This window comes from Peromyscus maniculatus, chromosome 17, assembly GCF_049852395.1.
Source record: "Peromyscus maniculatus bairdii isolate BWxNUB_F1_BW_parent chromosome 17, HU_Pman_BW_mat_3.1, whole genome shotgun sequence".
NCBI classification, from domain to species: Eukaryota; Metazoa; Chordata; class Mammalia; order Rodentia; family Cricetidae; genus Peromyscus; species Peromyscus maniculatus.
Genome location: NC_134868.1, coordinates 9,253,684 through 9,259,683, shown reverse-complemented (window position 1 = coordinate 9,259,683; position 6,000 = coordinate 9,253,684).

Sequence of the window (6,000 nt, the reverse complement as noted above, 5' to 3'; positions counted from 1 at the left end):
TGATGGAAAAGTGGGAAAGATAGAGAAACAGAGTGGTATGTGCCCGCCCCCTGGAGAGAGGTGGAACTGGAGACTCGATGTTGGTGACAGGCATGAGAGAGGGCTGAGGTTGGAAGCAGAACATGTCATTGCCCATTAGGGCTAGTGGGGTCATGTGCAGCAGCCCGAAGCTTACGAAGATGCAGACTCAGTTCCCAAACACACTGCCTGGCTGTGGGATTGCTCTGGCTCTGGGAAATAAAAGAGGCCCATGATGGGGAACAGTTCACTTTCTGCACTGGACATCCTTGAAGGACCACATGGTCCATGATGCCACCAGAGGCCATGTTGGTGTATGTGGTCCATGCTGCTGCCCCAGGCCATGATGAAGCTGAGCTCCATCAAGGTCTGTGCCACTGACTGAAGCCATGTTGATGTCTGTGGGTTATGCTGCTGCCACAGGCCATCCTGATCTGAGTGGCCTGCACTGCCACCTGAGGCCACGGTGGTGATGTATGGGTTTGTGCTGCCTCTGAGGGTCATGTCTAGGTCAGTGGTCCTACTGAAGCTAGGGTCTTTGTTGATGTCTGTGGCCCTTGTTTCCACTGAAGGCCATGCAGATGTCTGTGGTCTGTGCTGCAACCTGAATCCATGTTCATGTCTGTAGTTCAGGCCGCCTCCAAGGACCTTGTCTGGGTCTGTGGTCCTACAGCAGCCTGGGGCCATGCTCATGGTCTGTGTTGTTGCAAGAAACCACATGGAAGCCCATGATTTGTACTCCTGCTGACCATAAAGAGCACAGAGGCTACTTTTGCAGTCATACTGATGAGTGTAGATGTACAGATGAGAAAGAGGGACATGGGAGGCTTCTGTGACTACACCTACCTTCACATCCCAAGCCCCCAAGTAACAGCCTAAACAGAAAGCTATCGAAGAGAACTCTTTAAAAAGTGTGATAAGGATGCTGAAGTGTCACTCTCCACAATAGATGGGTTCTGGCAGGGGTATAGGAGGGGAAGGACTCAGTCCTGGTTAAGGATCAGGCCACTGAGAGTTTGACCATGCTACATTGAGTATAGAGATGGCAATAAATTGAACTTTTTTTCTTTCATTTTAAAAAATTTAAGCTTTGTTTTGATTGATTCTTTGGGAATTTCACATCATGCACTCCAATCCCACTCATTTTCTAGTTCTTCCATATCCACCCTTCACCCTTGTGGCACCATCCCCCCAAAAGAGAAAACCTAAAAAGAAATAATGAAAATAAAATAAAAATAATAATATTGAAACAAACAAGACTATCTCCATATCTATTCAATTTTGAACTTGAAGTTTTAGCTAGAAGATTAAGACAACTAAAAGAGATTACAGGGACACAAATGGAAAAGGAAGAAGTCAGGGTATTGCTATTTGCAGTGATATGATAGTATTCATAAGTGACCTCAAAAAATTCTACCAGGGAACTTCTACAGATGATAAACTCTTTCTGCAAACTGGCTAGATATAAAAATAAACTAAAAAAAAAATCAGTAGCCCTCTTATACACAAATGATAAATAGGCTGAGAAAGGAATTAGAGAAACATCACCCTTCACAATAGCCACAAGTAATATAAAACATCTTGGGATAACTCTAACCAAGCAAGTGAAAGATCTCTTTGACAAGAACTTTGAGTCTTTGAAGAAAGAAATTGGAGAGATATCAGAAGTTGGAAACATCTCCCATGCTCATGGGTCAGTAGGATTAACATAGTAAAAATGTCCATCTTACCCAAAGCAATCTACAGATTCAACACAATTCCCATCAAAATCCCAACACAAGTCTTTACAGACTTTGAAAGAACAATGCTCAACTTCATATGGAAAAACAACAACAATAGCAACGAAAAACCCAGGATCGATAAAACAATTCTGTACAATAAAGGAACTTCTAGAGGCATATCCATCCCTGATTACAAGCTGTACTACAGAGCTGTAGTAATAAAAAACCACATGGTATTAGAATGAAAACCAGACAGGCTGATCAATGGAACCAAATCAAAGATGCCGACATAAATCCACATACCTGTGGACACCTGATTTTCGATAAAGAAGCCAGAAATATACAATGGAAAAAAAGAAAGCATCTTTAACAAATGGTGCTTATCTTATTGGATGTCAGCATGTAGAAGAATAGATCCATATCTATCATTTGCACAAAACCCAAGTCCAAGTGGATCAAAGACCCCCATGGAAAACCAGATTCCTTGAACCTGATAGAAGAGAAAGTGGGGAATAGCCTTGAATACATCAATATAGGAATCAACTTCCTGAACAGAACACCAATTGCATAGGCGCCAAGATCAACAGTTAATAAATGGGACCCCATGAAACTGAAAACCTACTGTGAGGCAAAGGACACAATCAATAGGACAAAAACACAGCCTTTTGGGAATGGAAAAAGTTCTTCACCAACTCTATATCAGACAGAGGGCTGATTTCCAAAATATATAAAGAACTCAAGTCATCAACAAACCAAATAGTCAAAATTTAAAAAATGGGGTGCTATTCTAAACAGAGATTCTCAACAGAATAATCTTAAATGGCCAAGAAACACCTAAAGAAATGTTCATCATCCTTAGCCATAAGGGAAGTGCGAATCAAAACTACTTTGAGATTCCATTTTATAACTGTCAGAATGGCTACGATTAAAACACACAAGTGACAGCTCATGCAGGAGAGGATGTGGAGCAAGGAGAACACTCCTCCACTGCTGGTGGGAGTGCACACTTGTACAGCCACTTTGGAAATCAATATGGCAGCTTCCCCCAAAATTGAGAATTGAGCTACCTCAAGACTCAGCTATACCAGTTTTGGACAAAGGAGGCTCTACCACCTGGGCCCCCAAAAGACCAAGAAACTACTCAGAGAGTCCCATTTCAAAGTGTTCAGTCTCCGGGATAAGGTGGAACAGTTCTTATAGATAATTTTTTCAGGCTGGGAAGATGCTTTCCCCATGAAACATGAATCTGCCCAGATGATGGTCAAGAAGTTACTTGATTGAGGACATCATTCCAGGTATGGTACACCTGTTCGGATTGGCTCAGACAATGGACTAGGCTTCGCAGTGCAGGTAATTCGGGGTATAGCTAAAACACTTGGGGAAGATTGGAAATTGCATAGGCCCAGAGTTCTGGCCAGTTAGAGAGCATGAATCAGGCACTAAAAGAGACCCTTACCAAATTAATCATGGAAACTTGTGGTGACTGCATGGCTCTCCTCCCCTTCACCCTGTATCAGGTGTGAATTTCCCCTTACACCATCGGGCTTACACTATGTGAGATCATGTTTGTTTGAGCCCCTCCCATCCTCCCCAACTTGCAGTCTGACTTGCTTACTGAGTGCAATGATGTTCACTTGCTTTGCCTCCTTAAGCACAGCAGCCTCAGTGTTCAAAAACACTTGGCCGAGGTTGTAACAGAGGTAGGAGATGGCTCTGCCACCTGCTCCACACCAGTTCCAGCCCAATGACTGGGTTTACATCAGAAGATAGCACACAAAGACCTTCAAATCTCACTGGAAGGGACCCTAGGTCATGATCCTGACCATCCCCACCATCATCAAGGGTGACGGTATCGCCACCTGGGTACACCACTCCCATGCCTGCACAGCTCCCAGGCAAAACACCGAGTGGTCCCATAACAACACCCCTGGACAAATTCCATCCCCCCTTCCCATTACCTATTCCAGCCAAACTAGCCACTCTGAAATAGTACTGCAAAACAAATGGGGATTAGAACTTGTATTTTTACAACAAGGTAGACTTTGTGAAGCTTTAGGAGGGGAATCTGTTTCGATGTCCAAGATAGGCTAAAGAAAATGTGGTTCATTTACACAAGGGAGTATTATTCATCTCTTAAAAACAATGCCATCAGGAAATTTGCTAGCAAATGGATGGACCCAGAAAAAAAATCATCCTGAGTGAGGTTAACCCAGAGCCAGAAGACAAACATGGTGTAGACTCACTTATAGATGGATATTAACAGTAAAGTAAAAGATAACCATGCTACAATCTGCAGACCCAAAGAAGCTAAGAAACCAGGAAGGTTTGGTGGGGATAATATTAATCTCACTGTGAAGGGGAAGTAGAATAGATATCATAGGTGGGTAGGGGGGAGAGGTCTGGATAGTGGGAGTGGGCATGGGAACAGGGTGATCAGGTTGGGGGAGGATGGAGGGAGAGAGTACTGAGAAAGACAACTGGAATCTGGGGGCATCTCTGGGATGAGCTAGAGTGCAATGGAAACTCCTAGGATCTATGAGGGTGACCCTAGCAAAGACTCCTAGCAATGAGAGATATGGAGTCTGAACCAGCCATCTACTGTAACCAGGCAAGACTTCCAGCAGAGGGATTGGGAACACAACCCAGCTGCACAACCTCTGACCTATAATTTTCCCTGCCTACAAGATATACATGACAAAGGTGCCATAGAAATTATGGGAGTGGCCAGCCAATGACTGGTATAGCTTGAGACCCATGCTGTGTGAGGGAGCCCAACCTTAACACTGCCTGGAGGGCCAGGACCCAGAGGCTGGACATCCCAGAGTCCTAGGATAGAATCAAACATGACTGTCCAAAAAGGAAAAAAAAAAAAGGAAATGAAATGATTCCTAATAATATTTTGCTATATTCATGGATCATTGTTTAACCCAACTGTCATCAGAGAGGCTTTGCCCAGCAACTGATGTAAACAGATGCAGAGACCCACTGCCAAACATTAGGTGGAGGTTGGGGAATCCTGTAGCTGGAGAGTTTTCTCTCCAGCTCCCGCCAAACCCTGGCATTCCGACAGCCCACTTATAAAATAAATACACAGACACTTATATTATTTAAACTGTTTGGCCTAATGGCTCAGGCTTCTAGCTGTCTAGTTCTTACATCTTAAATTAATCCATTTCTACAAATCTATACCTTGCCACGTGACTTGTGGCTTACCAGCATCTTCACATGCCGCTTGTCATGATGGCGGCTGGCAGTGTCTCCTCCCACCTTCCTGTTCTCTAAATTCTCCTCTCTGTTAGTCCTGCCTATACTTCCTGCCTGGCCACTGGCCAATCAGTGTTTTATTTATTGACCAATCAGAGTATTTGACATACAGACCGTCCCACAGCAGAATCCTGTGGAAGAGGAAGGATTATGGGAACCAGAGGGGCCAAGGACACCATGGAAAAGCACAGACAGTCAACTGACCTGGGCTCATGGGGCCCACGGAGACTGAACCACCAACCAGAGAACTTGAATGGGACTGACTTGGGCCCTCTGCACATGTGTTGCAATGGTGTGGCTTGCTCTTCTTGTGGGACTTGGCAGAGGGGTCAGGGGTTGTCTCTGACTATGTTGCCTGCTCTTGGGACCCTTTCCTCCTGCTAGATTGCCTTGTCCAGCCTTAAGAGGAGGGGAGGCGCCCAGTCTTGCTGCAATTTGATATACCATGGCTGGCTGATATACAAGGGAGAGGGAGTGAATGTGGGGAAAGTTGAGGGGAGGGACTGGGAGGAGAGACATGGAGGAAAGGAAACTGTGATTGGCCTAGGAAAATTAATAAACAAAAAGGCAAACAAAAAAGCAAAAAAAGTTTTTGCTCTTCTATCTTTCCTGCTTCTCTACTGGCTCTTCATTAGTCTTAGTGGCGTTGGGAGCTCGGGTGTCTCAGGCAGTATACTCCTTTGTCCAAACAGCTTTATTTGAATGGGGTCCTGTGGTGGCACAGGCAACACAGACCCCAGCTGCATCAGGACCATGGACCCACACATGGCCAGCAACAGCAGCTTGTACCTGGTTGTCATCTTGTTCCCAGGTGGCAGCCCGGGCCTCTCAGATCGGAATGGACCCATCAGGAGCATGTTCCCTGGACTCCAACAGGGCCCCTGGTGCAGGCCCAGACCTTGGGTCTTAATTTTTTTTAATATTTTCATTTTATTTTAATTTTTTTTTTGGAGGAAGTCACAAGGGTGGGAGGCAGACATGGAAGGGCTGGGAAGTA